The 23,150-nt window shown below is 42.9% G+C and overlaps 1 long non-coding RNA gene across 3 annotated transcripts; it reads right to left on the bottom strand.

Moving 5' to 3' along the window:
• Positions 1–2,655: 2,655 nt before the first annotated feature.
• LOC120390616 lies at positions 2,656–23,147 on the bottom strand. Of its 3 annotated transcripts, none has more exons than XR_005591103.1 (5): positions 23,019–23,141; positions 22,683–22,808; positions 22,209–22,292; positions 20,054–20,096; positions 2,656–4,473 (listed from the first exon to the last, which is right to left on the bottom strand). It is a non-coding gene; the product is annotated as an uncharacterized LOC120390616 (long non-coding RNA). The 3 variants fall into 3 exon arrangements; XR_005591101.1 differs by lacking the exon at positions 2,656–4,473 and adding an exon at positions 15,315–15,531 and having other exon boundaries at positions 22,683–22,725; positions 23,019–23,147; XR_005591098.1 differs by lacking the exon at positions 2,656–4,473 and adding an exon at positions 15,315–15,531.
• Between the last annotated feature and the right edge of the window lie 3 nt (positions 23,148–23,150).

The raw sequence follows: 23,150 nt of genomic DNA on the forward strand, positions 1-23,150 counted from the left end.
CCTATTTTAGATTGGAGTTATTTCTTACAAATTTCCACTACTGCTGCTATATGTCAGTAAACGAAATAAGAAGTCCATGAAAGTACTGTTGCTATAATAACTCATTAGTATGAGTATTCAATCCTCTTCAGCATCGCCAATGGACCCAACTGTGGATCTGCTGCAGAGTCATTCTGCATCTTTTCCACAAGGGCCTGGCAGTCTTCAGAATCGATCTAGTCAGTACAGAGACCCCCATCATAAAATATATGCACTTGCATGTCCCTTACACTCTTGCAAAACAAGTTCTGGGCTTAGCCCTTACCATAGCCATTTTTCACATGAATGTTTCAAATTTTATTAAATTCTAAGTGACTATGAAGTGTCTCCTTTGTATATCTGTCTGTTCTCTCCTTCATAAACATAGTGATATAACAATAACAGGAAGGGCATGCCAGAATTTCAGGACACTCTGAGATGCAGATTCTCTGGTCCCCTAAGGCTGCAGCACAAAGTGGCCTGAAATCAACTAGAAATTCCCAGTGAACAGTTCCCCCCACATCTATGGCGTAGAGCTGGCAGAGGCATCATAGAAACTGCATGTACTGTTCTCCCACCCCCACCATAAAGAGAAGGAGAGGAACTGTATAGGCGAAATCTATTACAACTGATCCTCTGCGGGTGTAAGGGACCTTGCACCAGAAGCATATATTACAGCAGGACACTGCTATTGGGTCCTGCTCTGATTTACATCGGGTCTTGGCAGCCCCAATTCCAGGAGCCACAAATAGCCCTTCTCCATTATGTCTGGGCACGTAGCTTGGATATAGTGGAGAATTGAGGTGTGAAGGTCTAATTTCAAGAAGCGTCTTGCCTGTATATAGGATTCTGGTGAGAGATTTTATACTATCTTTCCCCGCCCCCGAAATGACCACAGAAACATTACTTTGGAATGACAGACATTCTCTAAGGGCATAATCCTGCAAACACTTAAGCACCTGACTATATTATGCATATGTGTATTCCCACTGACTACAAAGGGTTACTTCATAGGCACGAAGGGAATCAAGTGCATACATATTTGACTTAAAAGGGAAAATTGCCACAAGAGCATGTGAACAAAAGGAAGTTTGTGCTTTTGTTTTCTTTCTGTTTTTCTTTAAAGAGCTATCCAGCCCCCTCTAATATTCCTTTTGCTAACAAAAATGCTTACTTGGAGTTCAGTCACCCCACTTATGCCTTCCTCTGCATTAAAAGCAGACTGGAGCCATGCTGACCTGTGGGGAACTCTGAGGGGGATTGTGTCTTTCGGAGAATTCCTCACAAAGCTCCCTGGAGCATGAATGGGAGGCATATCCTGCTACACATTTTTTCAAGGTGCAACATATTACCCCTGAAGTGCTGACCTTCCTTTGAGAGCTGATGGGATGGGGTGAGAGCTCCCTCCCACCTTCTCCCTCCCCACTTTGGATAAGTTTTCACCCCAAGAGGTGGAGGCACTCCTGAGGGAATTCTGTGCTACTGTGCGTGTGCATAATTAATAAGCCACACATATATTATTTTTTGTGCAGAAAAAAGCTTCTGCCAAAATGTTGCTGCAGTTCCACCTTTTTCCCACCAGAGGGCATTGTAGTGCAAGAACAGGGCTAGCGAGGGAAGAGAAGAAGCCTGCCTTCTTCGCAGCGCCTGTCAGGCCAGGTCAGGAGAGGGGGCGATGGGGAAACAGACAGCGTGGGGTGCTGTGGGGTCAGACAGAGGCTGGTGGGGGAGGACAGACTGGGGCAGGGGTGAATGGGAGTGGAGGCACAGGGCCACATGGGGCAGGGAGGTGTAGGACCACATGGTGTTGTGAGAGGGGGTGCAGAGCTATAGAGGGACAGGGGAGTGGCTGGGTGGAGACACAGACACATGGAGATGGGGGCGGGAGTACGGGGACACATAGGGAGAGGGGAGTGGCTAGGTGGGGGAACAGTGACACATGGGGATGGGTGAGGGGTGAAGGGCCACATGGGGATATGGGGAGTGGGTGTCTGAGTGGGGGTGGAGGGACATGTGAACACGGGGTACAAGGACACATAGGGGTGCAGGAACACATGGGGACAGGGGTAGATGTGCCTGACTGAATGGGAGAGGCTAAGGGTCACCCAGGGTCTACATTGGGAAGCTCCCTAACAATTCTTCCCTACCCCTCAAAAAAACCTGTTCCACACTTTCCCCACCCATACCCAACAACCCTCCAAGTTCATACCCAGGCTCCTTCACAGCAATTTACTTCCCTCTCCCTCAGCTCCTGCATTCCCCCAAGCCTTTGCACTGCTTTTGCAGGGTGTGGGAAATACAGTTCTGTATTGTAGTTTAAATGAATTATTACTCGATGTTCTGTATTAATATGCCTAGTAAGGAATCTATTTGTCAAAAAAATATTTCCTGAATCTCTTTTGTTGTCTGTATTGTTACAGACATACTTGCTGACAGGTATTTGGAAATAAATGACCAAACATATTTGAACCTGGGGTGATTATTTTGTGTTATTTTGACAAATAAAATAAGCAGAATTTTGCAGAATTTTAAAATATTTTGTGCAAAATTTTAATTTTTTGTTGCAGAATCTGTAATTATTTTAGTACAGAATTCCCCCAGGAAGAGGTGGGGGGAAGAGTTCCTGTGCTGGCCTGAATGCAGAAACTGAAACTGACAGAGAAGTGCCTGGTCTATGTAAGGGGAGGAGGCTTCTTATGCTCTTTCCTCCTTCCCCATGCACTACTTGCACAAGGGTCACTTACAATCCAGCTCATAGAAATTACGTACAGAGATATGCTTTGAACATCTAGGTATTGTGTCTGTGCATGCCAAAGAATCATAGTTACCCATTACAACAGATGTTTGATGGTACTTCTGTAATTAGAGCTCTGCAATATCATGCCAGAGGCACAGGTTTGATCTCTTGCTCTCTGAGCAGGCAGGGGATGGGAGCACTGCTGAGGCAGTGTGCAAAACCCCAGATGGGCAGGCAAAAGAATACTTTCCATTGCTCTGAAGTGGCCCTTATAGCTAATGAGGATGATATTTTGTGCTCTTATTGTGACTTTCATTTAAGGACCCCCAAGTGCTTTACGACATCGTGCAATCTCCTTGTGAAATGGCAAGTAAGGGTTACATAGGGATCCCTTCATCACCTACCTCTGGGTCATAACACAGCAGCTGTCTAACAAAGCAGAGCAATTCTCCTCAGCAATTTAGAATGGGTGGTAAAGAAAAACATAAGTTCCAATTAAAGCTGCCAGGAAAATTAAAGTAGGCATGGCAGAATGTAACTATAGAACTTTTGCTGGGATTTGTCCAAGGCACTTCCGCCAACACCCCTACTCTTAGGGAAAGAGTCATGGGATTTTTAATGACTACAAGCTGCCGGGCCCTCTATCTTGTCCAAACACAGCACCTCCAACAGCACAGTGCCCCCTAATACACTGGTGGCTTCTGAGTTTATTAATTATGTGGGAAGAGTGTCACTAACTGACTGATCAGCAATGCAAAGCCTGGCACTACCACTTCCAGAAGTGCCAGAAAAATTATTTGAGCCACTTACCACCCAAAACGTAACAGACTCATCTAAATAAATAGGGAGTAGGATCTCTGTGTTGCCACCACTCCTAGCTTCAGCCTTAGTTTAGGAACCCCTCAGAGGACTCCACATGCAAGCTAATGAAATTTAGATGGATTTTCTCTTTCCCCTCAGGTTATTTAACTATAGAATCCACATAAGGTGCCCTATCATTATTAATAATATAACATATGTCAAATGCTCAAATCCTTTCCCCTCAAATGTACAAAATGATATCTGCTAGAGAAGATATAATAACTCATTAAGCTAAAAGTCCAGTGTGATCTTTGTACCATTTCTTTATCATCACTGTCTCTCCTTTCTTCTCTGGCTTTTTCTCTCCATACCCATTCTTTCCCCCCTCAATTCTAGGTACTGTTTTTTCTTTATATTATTCTGTCTACTAATTGTCATCTCCTTTAAGCAGCACGATCTTCATTCTCATTTCTTCTGTCATCCTGTCCACCCATTGTTACTTTCGTCTCTGATGATTGTTGTGTGAATTACGGTAGTGCCTAGAAGCCAGGGCCCCATTGTGCAGGCACAACACAAACAGAGGAAAAAAGACACAGTCCCTTCCCCAAAGAGCCTTGCTTCCTGTTTTTTCTTCTCTCTATCCACTTTCAGGTTAGGCTGCTTCTTATCTGAAGCACGTTGTCATCCCTAGTAAAAATGCACATATAGTTGCAAGGGAATTGTTGACCTAATATTTTTTTCCTCCAAATATATTTGCTTTTATCCATGTCGTAAAGGGAACCAACTTTCTTGGGGGATTTTTAATTCAATTATAGGACACACTTCATTCCCTTGTTTGTTTTCAGAAGAAAATAATTAGCAGACACTTCTGTTTTCCACATGGATCTTAGTTTTCCACAAAGAAGATGACATTATACCTAGGTAAACAGCAAAAGATTAGCAAAACAAAGTCAAATAAAATAAAATAAAGGAGACTTTCCTTTGCTTTGATAAACTCACCTGGCACTCTACAGTCTTTCATTTGCAACACAGTCTTTCCTCCTGAGATTATTTTTTATTAATCTAATTTAGCTATATACAGAATAATCAAAGTAGTCTTACCACTGCTACTTTATTTACAATTTTTATTGGCCTTAATTCCCTTGTGATTGCATTTTGGTTTAATTTGTATTAGAACCCAATGGGAAAATGTGTTTTAATTAATTTTTGTTATGGAGCTTTATTTTACAGCACACTTTGTTTTTCACTATTTGGCAACTGCTCCCCCCCACTACTCCTAAGGTCAGAATGATTTCAGCTTCAACTAGCTATTCAAAGATATCTGATCAAAAGAAGTTTCATCTCTGTGGGTGCTGGCTAGTGATAAAAAGGCACCAAGGGTTTCAATAGAGACTAATCCTAATTCAGGAGTGGATAAACAATCTCCTCTTTGGTGACAGATCAGACACTTGACTTTATCATTATTTATTTTTATTTATAGTACCATCCACCCTTCTCTTGCTTCCCAAACTGCCGGAGCACCATGGACGAAGATTCTGTTTATGCCCATGCGTGAAAAGTGGCTCTCCTCACCAATATGAATGGCATTTTAAGTAGGTGGAGAAAAGATCAACAACTCTTCCATCCCCACGTCCTCTTGGCCCAGGCCTGTTTGCTTTCCACAACATGGCCAGCTAAGGTCAGATTCATAGGATACCTGCTCTATTGCCTTGCAGCTACCTCCCATGGTTTCTCCACCCGCCAAGCTACAGTAGTTCCCTCCACAGTCCTAAACAGGGAAACAAAGATACCTGGCTCCTTTTTTCCCACCAGGCACTAAACAGGGAACAAGGATCCCAACAGCTTGTGTAACCCTTCCACTAAGGCAGAGCATGGAGTAAAACCACCGGCTTCTATAGGAGCTAGGGAAATGGCTCTAGAACAGGAGCATCCAGAAGGCGAGGTAAGGGATGCCATCAGGGATGAATTGAGGTCCAGTTGGGGATGAGAGGCTGAGGCAGCCTCTGCAGTTGTGAAGAGGCCGAGCTGGAGATGGGATGTGTGCTTGCTGCAGCTTTGAAAAGATGCTTCTGAGGTATAATGAAGTGGGTTGGTTAGAAAAAGGGAATGGATGAATTTGGAGATGACTGAAGGAAGAGAAAGAGCTGAGGAAGCTGGGCTGAGGGGGGAGAATTAATGCACTGTGGAGCATTGTGAATGAATATGTATCATGACACATGACTCCCATGTTGCAGTATTGCAGGTAAATCAAAGGGGAATGCTATAGGATATAGCTGCTCAGTAGCACCCCCTTTTGGTCAAGTGAGGCACAGCTGGCACTTTTGAGCTTAATTGCCTTCCTCTCAGTTGGTGCCCTCAGCTTTCCAGATAGCAGTCTATGCAGGAAATGGCCCTCTGGCCAAGAGAAAAACAAAAGTAATCCCTTCCAAGGTAGCAGAAGTCAGACTAAAACCACCAGGCTGGTTCCCCTGGAGTTCCAGCCCCCTACGGACCCTGCCTCAAGGACTTTCAAAGGAGCCTGGCCATCCCTATGGTATGGTTCCACTGTCAAACTAATCTCTGTCCTTTTCTAAGACCCAAGTACCTATTAAGATATCACCTGACCCTCCTTAGTCCTGCACTAGAAGCAGCTTATTAACTATGGCACTGATTTGGCAAACTTCATTCCGCCTTAAAGGACAGGAAAACTTTGGTGCATCATGGGAGGTGTAGTCCATCCATGGTACTTGGGCCATAGAGGAGAATAGGGACATGAGGCCCCTGAACTTCAATTCCCATAAAACATTGCAGCAGTTTAGGAGGACACAATTAATGTGAACTAGCCTGAAATAAAACTTCTTGATTTAGTTCAACAAACCAAAAATCTTCTGATTCTGGTCAATCTGACACAAAACTAAATGTTTCATTTTGATTTTTGCTGATGGAGAATTGAAAAAGTTCAGTGAAAGAGAAATTTTCCCATGGGGAAAATTCTGATTTTGCAGAAACTGCATTTTCCATTGAAAAAAACATTTCAACGTGAAATTCCCAACGAATACTAATTAGTGTGACTAAGTGGGATGAATGGCAATGAGTGAGGGCTTATGTGCCTGAATTGGGAGCCCAGTAGTGAGTGAATGTTGAGGTGGGGTGTGAGACAAACAGGTATTAAAGGTGTGTGTGTTTGTGTGAGAGAAAGCTTGGGGTGAGGAAGGTATATGAATGAGAGCAAGTTGTGGGGGGAGAAGGAGGGGAGAGAGAGAGACTATCCCCATTCACAAAGTTAATGGGGTTTTGGCATGGTCACCTTTTTATGCAGCTCGCCTTCAACACATCACAGCAAATATTTTTGCAGTCTCTTTTCAGCTAATTAGCTTGTCTAGAAACAGGAGCCAGATCACTGGCTTACACAGCATGGTAGCCTCTGTGTAGTTTCTGCCTTTCTTGTTTACAATAAATAAATTTATTTATTTATTTTTGAAAAATCTGTATTGGAAGATTTAGCAGAGGGAGAGCCACTCGAGTATTTTGGTTTATAAAGTAAAAAGGGGATGTATCAGGTTCTGTGTATTGGAAATAGATATTGCAAATCAGGTTATAACAGGAAACCAGAGGATCTAATCAGAATCACACTGATTGTATTTATATTAGACATTAGAGGTCAATCCTGCAAAGTGCTGATCACTTTCAATCTCCAATGTCTTAAAGGGCTCTTGGTATCTCAAGCGAGATGCTTAGCTTCACCCAGGACTGGACCCTATTATGGATATGTCTACACTGTGTTTTAAAACACTCCTTGAGTAAGTCTCAGAGCCCGGGGCTATAGACTCAGGCTCTCGAGCCTGAATGGCTTCACTGATTTTTAGTGCTATAACTTGAGCTCCACAAGCCTGTGTTTATAGATCTGGGCTCTGAGACGTGCTGCCTCAGGTTTTAAAATGCAGTGTAGATATACCTACTGTTTCCAAGAGACCCAATGTTTTTGCTGCTGTAACATACATTTTCCATGTTCTCATTCTCATTGTCTTTCTCTCTGATTTACATTTTTCTTCTCACCATGTATATCACATCAATTCAATGAGATTTATCTCGATTCCTCTTTATTCTTTTTGCTTATTACCCCTTTTAAATTCTCGTTTAGTTTTTCAATTTCTTTTGATTTGTTTGATGTCAATGTCCATATTCTTCATTGGTAGTTTCCATGGAGACATTCACTTCCAATCCCTTATGCATTTTCTGAATTTTTCTTATTAATAAGTGATACAAGGATGACTTTTTAAAAATAGTTTCCATCTTTCATGAGCTTATTTACATTACATTTACAACTTTTTAATTTTTTTTCTGGTTTGCTAAAATAAATTGCCATTTGGAGTTATAAATGACAACAATCACCATTTCACAGCAACAGTTCAGGCACAATATGGAATGGTGAAGAAAGAAATCCCAAACATTCTTTTAACCAATAGATTCTCAGATGAGTGAACCACAGGAAAAGAAATGTCACTCCCTAGAGTTCTAAGAGACTGCGAAGCCTCAGGTTTCCAAAGGCTGTGCAAGCTTGTTGTGCCCACTCCGAACACCACATTAAGAATAGGGGGAAACCACAGGAACATAGTTGGGTTCCAAACAACTGGTATTGACTAGCTATATACAAATGTACAAGCCCTAGCTACATATATATGCTACTGCTCTGTTCAGTTCTAGTGGTTCTGCAATAGAGTGTTCACGACCTATTAAAGGAATACTATCTAATTGCTATAAACTACAAAGCTTCTCACTTTTTTTCACTGTAAGGTAGATACCATTCTTCAATACTTAATATTAAATCTGCAACACCAATTTCTGTTCATTAAAAGAGGACATGGATATCACGTCTGAGGGGAAGATAGTACTGGGAATCAGGAGATCTGGAGTATTTTGACTCTTCATCAGCCTCAGGCCAGCTAAGGCCCGGCCTGAGGCTGCCTAATCCTGGAGCTTCTACTGACCTTGCATTATTATGGGCAAATCGCTAAGATCTCTGGTCACCAGCTGCCCATCTGCAAAACTGATACTATTACTACTACTTACCCACTCTTCTAAAGCTTTGGAGATTCTTGGATGCAGGAGAAAAGTATTATTTTATGTCGTATCAAATTTTGAGTCTTGTTCTGTGTCATCAACTCTATTTTATCACTGGTCTCATGACACTTGATTATCAGAGGGGTAGCCGTGTTAGTCTGGTTCTGTAAAAGCAGCAAAGAATCCTGTGGCACCTTATAGACTAACAGACGTTTTGCAGCATGAGCTTTCGTGGGTGAATACCCACTTCGTCGGATGCAAGCAGTGGAAATTTCCAGGGGCAGGTGTGTATATAAGCAAGCAAGAAGCAAGCTAGAGATAACGAGATTAGATCAATCAGGGAGGATGAGGCCCTGTTCCAGCAGCTGAGGTGTGAAAACCAAGGGAGGAGAAACTGGTTCTGTAATTGGCAAGCCATTCACAGTCTTTGTTTAGTCCTGAGCTGATGGTGTTAAATTTGCAGATGAACTGGAGCTCAGCAGTTTCTCTTTGAAGTCTGGTCGTAAAGTTTTTTTGCTGTAGGATGGCCACCTTAAAATCTGCTATTGTGTGGCCAGGGAGGTTGAAGTGTTCTCCTACAGTGGACGGGAGCTGAGGAAGCGTTGTTCCAGGTCGGCCATAAAAATATTGGCATATTGTGGGGCCATGCGGGTGCCCATAGCGGTGCCTCTGATCTGGAGATATATATTGTCATTAAATTTGAAATAGTTGTGTGTGAGGATAAAGGCACAGAGCTCAGCAACCAGTTGTGCTGTGGCATCATCAGGGATACTGTTCCTGACAGCTTGTATTCCATCAGTGTGTGGGATGTTTGTGTAGAGAGCCTCTACATCCATGGTGGCTAGGATGGTGTTTTCTGGAAGGTCACCAATGCATTGTAGTTTCCTCAGGAAATCAGTGGTGTCACGGAGATAGCTGGGAGTGCTGGTAACATAGGGTCTGAGTAGAGAGTCCACATATCCAGACAGTCCTTCAGTGAGAGTTCCAATGCCAGAGATGATGGGGCGTCCAGGATTTCCGGGTTTGTGGATCTTGGGTAGAATACAAGCTGGAATACAAGCTGTCAGGAACAGTATCCCTGATGATGCCACAGCACAACTGGTTGCTGAGCTCTGTGCCTTTATCCTCATACACAACTATTTCAAATTTAATGACAATATATATCTCCAGATCAGTGGCAGCGCTATGGGCACCCGCATGGCCCCACACTATGCCAATATTTTTATGGCCGACCTGGAACAACGCTTCCTCAGCTCCCGTCCACTCACGCCCCTTCTCTACCTACGCTACATTGATGACATCTTCATCATCTGTACCCATGTGAAGGAGACTCTGGAAAAATTCCACCATGATTTCAACAGCTTCCACCCCTCCATCAACCTCAGCCTGGACCTATCTACACGGGAGGTCCACTTCCTAGACACCACGGTGCAAATAAGTGGTGGTCACATTAACACCACCCTATACCGAAAACCTACCGACCGCTATGCCTACCTTCATGCCTCCAGCTTCCATCCCGGGCACACCACAAGATCCATTGTTTGCAGACAAGCACTGAGGTACAACCGTATCTGCTCTAACCCCGCAGACAGAGACCAACACCTAGAAAATCTCCACCAAGCATTCTCAAGACTACAGTACCCACACAAGGAAATAAGGATACAGATCAACAGAGCCAGATGTGTACCCAGAAGCCTCCTACTGCAAGACAAACCCAAGAAAGAAACCAACAGGACTCCACTGGCCATCACATACAGTCCCCAGCTCAAACCCCTCCAACGCATCATCAGGGATCTACAACCCATCCTGGATAATGATCCCACACTTTCACAGGCCTTGGGTGGCAGGCCAGTCCTCGCCCACAGACAACCTGCCAACCTGAAGCATATTCTCACCAGCAACTGCACACCGCACCATAGTAACTCTAGCTCAGGAACCAACCCATGCAACAAACCTCGATGCCAACTCTGCCCACATATCTACACCAGCAACACCATCACAGGACCTAACCAGATCAGCCACACCATCACCGGTTCATTCATCTGCACGTCCACCAATGTAATATATGCCATCATATGCCAGCAATGCCCCTCTGCTATGTACATCGGCCAAACTGGACAGTCTCTACGGAAAAGGATAAATGGACACAAATCAGACATTAGGAATGGCAATATACAAAAACCTGTAGGAGAACACTTCATCCTCCCTGGCCACACAATAGCAGATTTTAAGGTGGCCATCCTACAGCAAAAAACTTGCTTCTTGCTTGCTTATATATACACCTGCCCCTGGAAATTTCCACTGCTTGCATCCGAAGAAGTGGGTATTCACCCACGAAAGCTCATGCTGCAAAACGTCTGTTAGTCTATAAGGTGCCACAGGATTCTTTGATGACACTTGATGTTTTTCTTAATGCCCCAGCTTGTGGAGTCATGTGATTATATAAAAATCTCAGCTTTCGCTTAAAGTCAGTTTCTAGCCCTCATTATTGTAGAAAAAAGCTTGACAATATGACCTAAAAACATAAAAGAAAAAAGCAACTAAAAAGAATCCAAAACTTAAAAAAAAAAAAACAACCTCATGATTTTTTGGGGGTTGACCCTTGAGGTTTTTTGGCAATATGGCACATGCCAACAGTGAGCACAAAATAATTAGTAAGGTGTGGTGAGAGTAACCCTTACAGAGTCATGGATGATCTATCTTTACATTCAGAGGAAATTTTGCCCAAATAAAGACTGCAGGAGGGTCAAACAAGTGTGTTATATCCCAGGTACGTCAGAAAGCGTTTGGAATTTTGTTTTGGACTCCACCTCAAGGGGTCTTTTATCAGAGGATTTGTGCTGGTCTTGCTCCTGTATCTTTTGATTATTACGTTTTGCTCTTATTAGCAATTATAAAGAATACGTTTACATTCCCCTTTACTGTCCATAGGGTAAGTTTGTTCTTGACAATTTATGAAATATAGAACTAAAATTAAAAAACTATATAAATGTTCACATTTCAGCCTTGGGTAACCCTGAAAAGGCAAAAGCTTGTTCACAGTTAATGTAGCTGCACAAGTAGCAACAATGTAAGGAGCATGGGTAGGGCTCAGGGGGCTGGCATTTCTTTTACTATCATGTTATGTAGACCAGCTCTGAACAGGACTGGCTGACAGCCTAATAAAAATGCTTCTGCTTTTTCTATTGCTATTGTGATCCCACTATTGCTTGCACCAGTGGCTTTAGATCAGAGGCAAAACAGCAGTGTGAAATTTCTTTAAAAAGGCAAGCAAGCATGGGCAACAGATAAAGAATTATCAGGAAAGACAGGGTAGGCAAAGACTTGATTTTCTGATGTTTAAAAAAACAAGCAAGAAAAAAAGCCCTTTCAGCTCTTATTTATACATCATAAAGAAATGAAAAAGACACAAACCTTTGAGGTCATCTTTCAGCATTTTAAATTAAAGGGGCCAGATCCTGAGCTGGAATAAATTGGACATAGCTCCACTGAAGTTTCACTGGTTTATAGCAGTTCGGTATCTTGCCCTTTATACAGGAAATGCTAGATCAAGCTGGAATGAAAGGTATTTGAGCTCAGCTGATTTCAAAGCTTCTCTTTCAGATCAGAAATCATGAGTGATCCTTAGTGATGCTGAAATACCCTCTGTTGGGTTTCAGGGCTCAAATTTATGTAATCTGTACAAACAAGTTCCCAAATATTTTTGGACTGATTCTACTTGGAAAGAACTACGTGCATTAGCTTTCAAAATGCAAGAGCTATACTATTCTCTGACGACTGAAGCAAATATGACAAATTACTATAATTGAAAGAGGCTTGGGAAAATGGCTTGGAGACTCAATTTTTCTCCTGAGGAAAGGAACACTATTTTCATTGACCTATGGCTGTGAGGGACACAAGATCAAGGTTTATTAATTACAATATTATATAACAAATGTGTAGGATACCATAGACATTTCACTGAATGAGGGAATGTATCAACTTTGTATTGGAGGAACTGTTGTGATATGGAGTCAGTGGTGCAAATGTTATAGGATTGTCTTGTTATGTTTTAGCAACACTCATTTCAGTGTAGGATTATTTGAATGCTAAAGAAAAGTTTTAAGACAATAATACTTCATCTCATATCTACATTTTTATGTAACCTCCAAATAAAAAATAACTGCCGCTGTCTGACTCTTAGTTTTCCTTTGCATGTATCAGCTGTCATTGCTGAACTCTAAAGTGACATGTTTCATGCTTGATTACCATTGATTGCATAATTCACTATCTATGACTGAAATACAAAAATAACAATTATCTTGGGAAACTCAGTAATCTCTGAGAAGCTTATTGCAAATTTGAAATTTGTTGTCTTGAAGACTGAATCTTCCGTAATATTTGACTTCTCAACCTGACTTCATTTGGCATTCACCACAACAATTAGTTCTTAGATCACAAATCCTTCTTTCTTCTTCCTATTCCCCATAATTGGCATGAGTGTATATTTTTTCCTCAGGATTGCTTTTACCACATAGTTTTCCTTAGATAGGCATCTGTTTCCCCTGAAGTATTCCTTCTCCTCAGAGGTTCTTAGATTGTTCTCCTCTGAGATATTCAATGCTATTTATAAATTATGGCTTCCCTGCATGGTAGAGGGGGGGTTGTAATAATTTAGATGGAATAAAGGGCCCAAAGAGTCAAAGATGTTACTGTGACTTTGTCAATGTCCAACATTACAGTGTTAAACAAGGGGTTTGTTATACAGAGCCCTCAGGCTCCTTAGTAACATGGCAAACTCACCATTAAAAATCTCTTTAAACCTTTTATTAAAGATGCAGAAAAGAAGGTAAACAGTTAAAGTGCTGAAATGTAAAATGTTAGGTAAAGCTTTCATTTTAACCATAATTCTTGTTCCCTTTCCCTTCAGCTGGAGAGAATCTTTATAAGGAAAAAAATCCCTTGTCTGACAGTCTCTTAGATGTTTGCAGTGTTGTTGTAGCCATGTTGGTCCCAGTATATATGAGAGACAAGCAGGATCATAACCAGGGCTGGGCGAGAGGGACAGCCGCCCAGGGCGCAAAGCTGAGGAAGCAGAAAAATGGGGCAGCATGGGGGGGGCAGTGTGCATGTGGGGTCACACTCCCCTCCTCCCAGATTTCTGACTTCCATTTAGCCCAGAGGTTTTCAAGCAAGCGATCACCTCAGGGAGCATCTCATGGCAGCTTGGCTTCTTGAGTAGGGGGCAGTTCCAAGGGGCATTGCTGGCCAGCACAAGGCTCCTTTGAGGGAGAGGAAAGAGCACGTCAGGGCACATCTCAGAGCTGTGCCACCTCCCCTGTCTAGGGAGCGTCGGACGATGCAGAGGCGGCCCAGCTCAGGGAGTTGAGCAGGGAGGGCCATTGGGCAGCCAGCAAGCACCCTGGCTCTCACAGCACAGAGAGGCAGAGGCCTGAGGTGCTGGGGGGCTCCCACCAGCTTCCGATCCCCCATCTTCTGGCAGGAAGTGACAGTTCTCAAACTGTGAAGGGCGCCTCTCTACAGGGGCATGCCCCACAGTTTGAAGACCTCTGTGTTAAATGGAAGGCAGAAATCTGAGGGCCAACTTCTGTTAGCTTGCTTGTGAGACTGGACTCTTCTGTGGAGAGAGAAACTTAGACAGTAGGTCAGCCTAGGAGAGGCAGAGGAGTGGTTAATTCAGCAGAGAAAGGAGAAACTGGGAGGACCGAGGGAGAAGCCAGAGACCTGAGTTCCAAAGGGAAGGGAGGCTGTGTTAAGCACAAGTTGCAGAGAATCAGCACAAGGGGACTTGAAGGTAGGAAGTGGCCCAGGGAAAAAGCACCACATCTGAACAGCCTGACTTAGCGGTTTAATACAGGGTCCCTGTGCCAAATAAAGGGGGAGCCTAAGTTCCACTACCAGCCCTGAAAAATGGGCATGCAAGTTCAATGGAAGGAGTGTTGAGTCAAAGGTGGAGCGGAAAACCAACAGTGGGCTGGGAATAGCTCGAGGGGGGCTGAAAGTCTCTGTTGTGTTGGGATGTTTTGTGAATTTACAAGTTGGACCATTTGTTACTCCCAGAAGGGGATTGAACTGTATGCAACTTGGCTGGAGGGCTGTGTCAGACAATGGTTCTAGGTAGCCAGGCCCAGTGGGTGGAGCAGGCATCAAAGCCAGGTAATGAGAGTCTGAGGGTCTGAGGTTCAGGAGGGCTGAAACAGTTCAGTCACCGGGTTGGAGTAAGGTTAGAGTAGGACAGAGACAAGGCTGGAGCAGGCTAAAATGGGGCTCATGCAAGGCTGGGGCAGGAACAGGAACTGGCTCAAGAGCGGCATGGGTGTCCGGAGAGTCTTTTACACTGTGAGGCAGCAGCAGGGTTCCTGGCTGAGTAGTGCTGTTGCTCACACTAACTTATAGCTCTGGCAGGGCTGGGGAAATACCTGAGCCTGGGGTCATCTAACCTGGGGTCTGCTTAGGGATAGGCTACTGCTGTCTGCCTGAGGGCTGCATCACTTCAGGCTCGGTTGGAGGGGTCAATTGTGGCATCTCAGTGAGCAGCCCTGGTATGGCTGCAGGTTTGTCTCTCAGGCTGATCCATGGAAGACCTGGCAAGAGGCAGATGGCCAGTAGGAGGTGCTGGAGATGAGGACACCTTGCAGTATTGCGTGTGGCAAGTACACTATCTTATAACAGACTACACCTTTTAGAACAGGTGGAGTAATTCCTGCTCTTCCTATGCATTCTCCCTCAGTGCCTTGAGGCATAATGTGTTCAGGCAGTGCTCTTCCTCTGAGTGTGGCTCTTGAGGATGAATAATATAGTATAAAGCACCAATTGGCCCAAGGGATTGGAGTCTTCTAGTATAGCTGAACCCAAGTTTCCTGTGTGGCAGTACATGTGCTATCCGGTGGGTCACTTAGGAGCAACATTAGTTAGAGATGGACAAGTCTATCCCCCTGTATGGACAGAGGACATACAGTTTCCCAGTATTATTATAATCGAAACACATTGCATGGTGTGTGAAAGACACACTGTGTGAATAACTTAATGAAAATGGAAAGATACACTCATGTTTCTGAAGTGACTAACCTGGGACTAAGATGGTCTCTTTACAGATAACACATCTCCTTCCAATGGGAAAATGATGGCTTGAGAAGAGACTCAACAAGACAAATCTATACTTTCTCAATTCTCCTCAGACACTGAGGTGATTTTATGATTTTAATCCATTAAAATATTTTCCCTGTATATTGTTTCAAACAAAGACATGTCTCTGGCTTGAGGAGGAAAGCTAGAAGGAGAATGCATGCTTATTAAAGCTCTAAGCCTTTAACCACCAAGGGTGAAACTTTATGCAAAAGATGTTTTCAGAATTTTTGCTTTTGACTTAGAAAAGCAAACACAATGTCTATGCCAGGGGTGGGCAAACTTTTTGGGCCGAGGGCCACATCTCGGTGGGGAAATTGTATGCAGGGTTGGGGAAGGGAGTTGGGGTGTGGGAGGGAGCACGGGGTGTAGGAAGGGATGCGGTGTGCAGGAAGGAGCTCAGGGCAAGGGATTGGGGCAGAGGAGGGGTGTGCGGTGTATTAGAGGGCTCAGAGAAGGGGGTTGGGGTGCAGGAGGGGGCTCAGGGCAGGAGTGCAGGAGGGGTGTGGACTGTGGGAGGGGGCTCAGGGCAGGGGGATGGGGTGCAGGAGGGGTGTAGGGTGTGGCGGGGGCTCAGAGCGGGGGGTTGGGGTGCACAGGGGTACAGCAGGGAGCTCAAGGCAGGGGTTCAGGTGCAGGAGGGGTGCGGAGTGTATGAGGGGGCTCAGGGCAGAGAGTTGGGGTGCAGGGTGTACAAGGGGGCTTAGGGCAGGGAGTTGGGGTGCAGGAGGGGTGCAGGAGGGGTTCAGGCTCCGGCCTGGTGCCACTTACCTAAAGTGGCTCCGGGGTGGCAGCGGTGCACACCGGGGCCAGTGCAGGCTCCCTGCATGCCTGCCCTAGCCCTATGCCGCGACGCTCCAGGAAGTGCTGCAGCCCCTGGGGGAGGGAGGAGGAGGAGGGGTCTGCGTGTGCTGCCCTCCAGGTACCTCCCCTGAAGCTCCCATTGGCCCTGGTTCCCTGTTCCTGTCCAATGGGAGCTGCGGGGGGCAGTGCCCGGAGACAAGGGCAATGCACAGAGCCCTCTGCTCCCCCCTCCCCTCCGCCCAGGGGCCGCAGGGATGTGGTACCGGCTGCTTCTGAGAGCAGTGCAGGGCCCACGGCACCACGGGGGGCAATCCCATGAGCCAGATCCAAAGCCCTGAGAGGCCGGATCCGGCCCGCAGGCCGTAGTTTGCCCACCCCTGGTCTATGCCCTTGATCTTAAGTTCAACCATTCACAAAACTATTAATACATAAACCACAGCTATTGTAACTGAGACACCAATTTGGTGGGTTTTTTTATACCTACTTGTAAATATACTATTACCATTATTTTTGTATCCCAATGGTGACAAATATATTATTAATTTGTATTTTACAGATGTCCAGAGGCCCCAATAAGACTAGGGTCCCTGAATACTGTATCCTATATTTCCCCTTGCTACAATTATTCTAACCAGCTTTTTTCAAGGAAAGAGACATTCATGTACTTTAGGCCCCAAATTTGGGTTTTATAAAATGTAGTATGAACAGAAATGTTTTCATGATTTTCTTTTTCAATCTGAAAGGAAAGTTTGTTTACAGTACACTGTATCCTTGCAGGTTTTGCACCTCTGCACTAGTGTATGGGTTTTCATTCATGGTATCTTCATGTAGTGATTATGGATGAGAGAGAAGGAGGTACATGAGACAAATGTGTGGAGCACCTTTTCCATCCATTTGTGATTGCATAACACCCTTGTGATAACTAAAGCAACTGCCTACATGGAAAAGGAGTAGTATGAAAAAATGTACTTATAACTTCCTTTAATGTGAATTAGCAAATGGAAATAAGGAGCAAGTGCAAGCACTATGTGATCAACAAGGTATCTAGAGTCTGAAGCACAGTTTCAGAACCTCAGAACTGGCCAGACACTGAGCTATAATTCCAGCCCCCACACTAGCAAGTGTAGCTGTGAACAAGGAGTTGTGACTTAGGGAATCTATTTATGTACAATTTATGAATTCTGTATGAGATTATGAACTCTCTGTATCTATCTTTATCAAACTACAAACTCCATTTTGACTGTAAGGCTAGTCTGCCTTCTTTTTACCTCTGTTTTGGGATGAAATTCCAAAGGGTGGGAACACAGAGCTAAAAATGGAAGTTTGTTAAACCTGAATCTTCTATTCAAATGGAAGTACCTTTAAACAAAGAAGTCGGCCAAACCAAGGAAACTGGTTCTGAAAGGTGAGCCAGTAAACAGGCAACAGATCACCTTATGGGAGATTTTGAACACCTTAAAATGCTGATGGGGAGTGGGGGAGGAGACACATGACAGAAGCGACTGGAACTTTATCAGGGAGGACTCTCTCTCACCAGTCATGTTAGCGAGAAAGAGGAAGAAGAGAAAAGACAAAGAAAGCAAGGCTGTGCAAGAGGAGAAGGGAGAGGATCCTGGACAACATGGAGGCCTCTTACTTAAGTCCACAGAATGCTCCAGAGTGATGAAGAAACTGAGGCAGGGAAAGGCGTGTAAGTGTTCTGTTTCTGTCTGAATCTGTATGTCTCTTGTGTGTCCAAAGTAAAGAGTAATTGTTTTAGAAACCCTTTTGCAAAGTCTGCATGTTATGTACTTCAACTATCACATGTCCCTAGAGAGGTAACTGTAAACCAGTGTGCCGACAGGGCTGCAGTTCTGGGAAAGGCTGTGCTTAAGTTACTTGGGTTTCCTGGCGGCTTATCACTTTTTCTGGGAGTGTAGGGCAGCTGGATTGTGAAGTCCCACTTCCATGAAAGGATACCTGACAGAGTCTGTGCTCAGGAAGTGTGCCAGAGGGACTAAAGAAAGACAATGCTGGAGCCTATTTAGACCAAAGGAAGATTGAAAATACATGGGTCCAGCTTGTGGGATTGAAACACAGCAGTGCGGTGCATGGCCAAATAGAGGAGCTCAGTGAGGGCTGTAACAGGGCCATTTACAGATACTCTACCTTGGAGCTTCTGTCAGGAGAAGGTAATTGATGGCTCCAACTCCATAGGATACCTCCCAGGGGAAGTTGGCAGGGAATTGCACAATACACCTCCAGATGTCCTGGCCATCCTCTGCCCAGTTGATTGCGCTCAGTTTTCTGGGCTTTGTCAGCTGGCTATGAGCCCCATGACAGGTCGTAGGCAGAGAGCACATTGTGCAATGTCAGCCTCATGCCAACAAGACTTTCCAGTGCTGGAGGTGCACAGCTGACATAACCTGGACTGAATCTGACCCACTGACTAGGAACAAATTCAGAATTGAGTATTAAGGCTTCATTGCCCAAGCTTGGTGGAAATGTAAATAAGATAGCATAAATGGGGGCAAATAAATGAGATTTTAAACATTTTTTAGTTTTAATCATTTAAATTGTTAATATCATGGATAAGATATTTAATCCACCCGCACAAGATTTTTAACTTGGCAATGTCTCTTTTTAAAGTAACTCTTACACCATAGCATTGTAGTATAGGAATTCAGATGATAAACCAGAAGTTTTTGAAAAAGGTAGGCAATTATTTCTCTGCATGCAGAAAACTTTGCTTTAATACTTATTACATTAAGTATTTGTACAGTTCCTTAAAGAACCAATTTTATATCTGGCAGCTTAAGCTCTTACCTATAAAGGCAAAATGACAAAGTAACCCAAGAGGTAATGGAAAACAAAAATATTACACCTTCCTTAATTAGTCCTTAATTAACTTCTCACAGGAGTTAACATTCTGTTGTAAATTTGTTCTTATAGGCTAGCATGATCAGGATTTGCTTACTGTAGTATATTGTCTATTGCCACTTTAAAATTCTAGCAATCTGATTACCTCCCAAGTAATGATGGGCTTGTCTACACTTATACTGACATAACTATGCTCTAATGTAGATGTACTTATACCAACAGAACAATCCTTTTGCAAGTATAGTTTTTGTGTTTCTCAGAGAACTGCTGTAAGCTATACTGGCAGAAGCATTTGTATGCCAGTGGAAGCTGCACCCACACTAGTAGAGTATGGCTAAGCCAACAAAGCTTTCTCAGTGTAGCCAAGGCCATAGTAAAGGTACAGGGTTGCTATATTGTGTTTAGATAGATCTAGAAGGCAGACGTCTGAGTGTGTTTTCCTAGCACAGGGTGAAATATTGAAAAAGGTACCATGTGTTCTGATTCTATGTCGAACAGAGATCCCCCTGTGTGGATCCCCTTGCACAGCTGGGGTCAAAGAGATAAAAGACAAAATTCTACTCCCATATACACTGGTATAAATCCAATGTAAACTTCAATGGCGTTACGCTGGATTTACACTTGTCTAGCTGAAAACAGATTTGACCCCATTAGTTTGTTTTTGCTTACTGCTTTCCATTGTACTTCTCCTATGTGCTGTATGTTGCGCTCCCTGTAAAACAAAAGGTAATACAGAGGTTATATGTCAGTAACGCAGGCTAGTTACTTCAGGCCAAATTCTATCCTTGGTTACTTGAATGCAAATCAATAGTATTAGAGGCAGAATTTGCCCTTGAGCGCTCAGTTCTGTTAAAAATATTTTGCAGCTTCCCTGATGACAGCTGAGAGATCAGCAAGCCCCAATAGTATAGTTACCTATATTCAGTATTCCCTTCACAAATGTAGTGTAGGATTTGCTTATAAAAAGATGCTCATTGTTCATAGAAGCAATTGAAATTTTCACAGTTTTGCATAGTACAGGTGTAGGCAAAATGTTATTTGAAACCTCATAATTAACCATATCTTTTATTCACACTATCAATTAGCAAGATGCTTTTAGATAACAAGATAGTGTTACCCAAGGTGTTTTGTTTTTTTCCAGGAATTAAAAAAAAATATGTAATTGCGTTATGGCAGTTTAATGCAAATTAACATTTCTGGTCATCATCATGGTCAGTGCAGTGGAGCACTAAAAAACATTCAAATCCTATGCTATTTTACCCTGAGCACAGAAATAATTCAACTCTCCACTATAAATCTTTCATAATTAGGTTATTTTTTTTGTCTTTTAATCTCCTACTCTGAGAGCAATTAATGATTTAGAACTGAGACACGTATAATTTGTAATAATTCAGTTTATCTGGTTTTAAAAGAGCATTTGTTTTGTTTTTAATCTTAAGAGAATCTGTTTCAGTTTAAAACTGTGCGAGATAAGTAGCCATGTTGAGGGTGGATACAATTTAATTTACATTAAACAATTCTTAGCCCAGTATTGAGCCTTTCATCTGTTGACTTGATGCCATTGCATAGCTGAATAACAGCAGAATATATAAAACTTGTTGGAGGGCCTACGTGGTTCAGGGCATCAGTAATGGACTCATTTATTGCTACATTGCTGGTTCCTATGCCAGCTTGATATCAGAAAGTTGTTAAAATCTTTTTGCTGTTTGGTGGGTTGGTAGTCTCAGTCCAGTTCTTAGTGACACTTGTCTCAGGTAATTGGGAATTTCTTGAATCAAAGCCCTAAGTCTTGTCTTGTTAATGAGTCTTTGGTAATTACAAGCTGCATTGAACATATCTGGATTGACTAAACACCCCAAATCCCAGACTGGCATGCACTGGTTTCACTACAAAACCTGCATTGCATTCTCTTAGCTATTAAAAAATCTTCATAAGGACTCTGGAGGGGATAACTTGATATATATCAGAAAACCATCACTACAACTGGTACTAACTGATAGACTTAGTAGAAAGACCAAAGATTTAAATGACATGTTATGTCCTTATTTACAAATATCAAACAAAACAATAAATTACATAAATATATTTGTAGTGGGTAGCATTACAAATCAGTTTTTCAGCACACTCAATGTTACCTCTACCCCATTCCTCAAAATGGCTTTCCCACTGTTAATACCCACAGTTACTTCTGTGTCTTAGTTGAGTTGCAGCCAGTTACTTTTCATCCAGATACCTCTTTAAGATCAGATCCTGGAATGAGTTGCATGCAGGTGAATCTCGGCATGAACACAGGACTCCACTGAAGTCAATGGTCTCCATGTAGGTGCAGGGGTCCATCCACATGGAGCTCATTGAACGATCAGGGTCTTAATCAGAGACTGGAAGAATACTGAGTCTATCAAATTTGATTAAGGATTATCACTCCTGTTCCAAATATCACAAACATTAACAATCATTTCACAGTCAGGTAAGAGCTAAGGGCTTTGCTAGACTTGGCTGGTAAATTTTTGTTGAAGTACAACTGAAAGAAAACAAGCCATCCCTATTCAAGATAACACTGAGGTCACAATCGGATGTAAGCATGCACCTAAAGTTGATCATGTGCTTAAATGCTGTATTGAATAGTGAGGTTTTCCTGAATCTGTGCCCAAATCAGGACTCGTCATAATAACACATCTGAGGACCCTTGGGAAGGAAAAGCAATTGCCTATAACTACCCATTGGGACTTCCCTGAGAAGAAGTGAATTCACTGCAGGTGAATCTAGTAGGATACAGCAGCTGAGTCTGGAGTACCACACTGGCAACAGTCATCAGCCTACAGACCTTTCTCATGTCACTCTGATTTCCAAAGATTAACAGCCAGTGCTGTTGCAGTTGTAAATCCTGATGTGACAGAAATCACAGAACCTGTAGGACAGAGAGACACTCAAAACAATTGTTGCCTTAAATTACATGTTAAAACAAGAAGTACAAGTAGAAAATTAATTTAACTGTCAAAGGAAACATTTATCAAAAATGGTAAGTTTCTTTTTAGCACAAATCAACCAAAATTCACAATTCTTAAACATTGTTTTCCAATATAAATCTGTGAAATTTTACTCTGAATTAAATTCAAAGAAACATGAGAATCTCCTTTCTTTCCCCTCACATGAATGCTTTTGAACTGAAATGGATTTGAATAGTCCTGGCAAATAGATTCAAGGCAATGGTGCTCTTTAATTAATATCTGGAACACATGCATATTTATCACTTATGTTTGTCTCCTGTTGTACAAGGTGGTCTAGGGTATGTACTCACCTCCTGCTAGTCAGATGGCACAATGTCAGTGATCATAAACCATCTGCAAAGGAAAAGGTGTTTATTGCCAGTGATTTATCCTCAAGTGAAATTTTCTTAAGAACAGACTTTATATTCTGGAGAAGACTTGAAAAAGAAGAAAATAAATTTAGACAACAATTTCTTTGGTGCTCTTTTTGCAATCATTGCAGTTATCCTTTTTTAAAAGAAAAAAAACAAACAAACAAAATATCCCCCATTTGAATCCTATGTTGTCCTGGTCTTTAATCCTGCAATGAAGTATTAAACTAATATTGTAACATCACATCCAGGCCTATGGTAACACTTGATTATTACCTTTATGCAGGATCAAAGAGCAGAAGAAGCTGAAATATTAGGGAGAAACACCAAGGGCCTGATTATAGCTATTTAAGTCCTGGTTCACTGGGGAGCAGAGGGACATTGGTGTGGACCAGAAAGGGAGCCTAT

Source organism: Mauremys reevesii, linkage group 1, assembly GCF_016161935.1.
Source record: "Mauremys reevesii isolate NIE-2019 linkage group 1, ASM1616193v1, whole genome shotgun sequence".
Lineage (NCBI taxonomy): Eukaryota > Metazoa > Chordata > Testudines > Geoemydidae > Mauremys > Mauremys reevesii.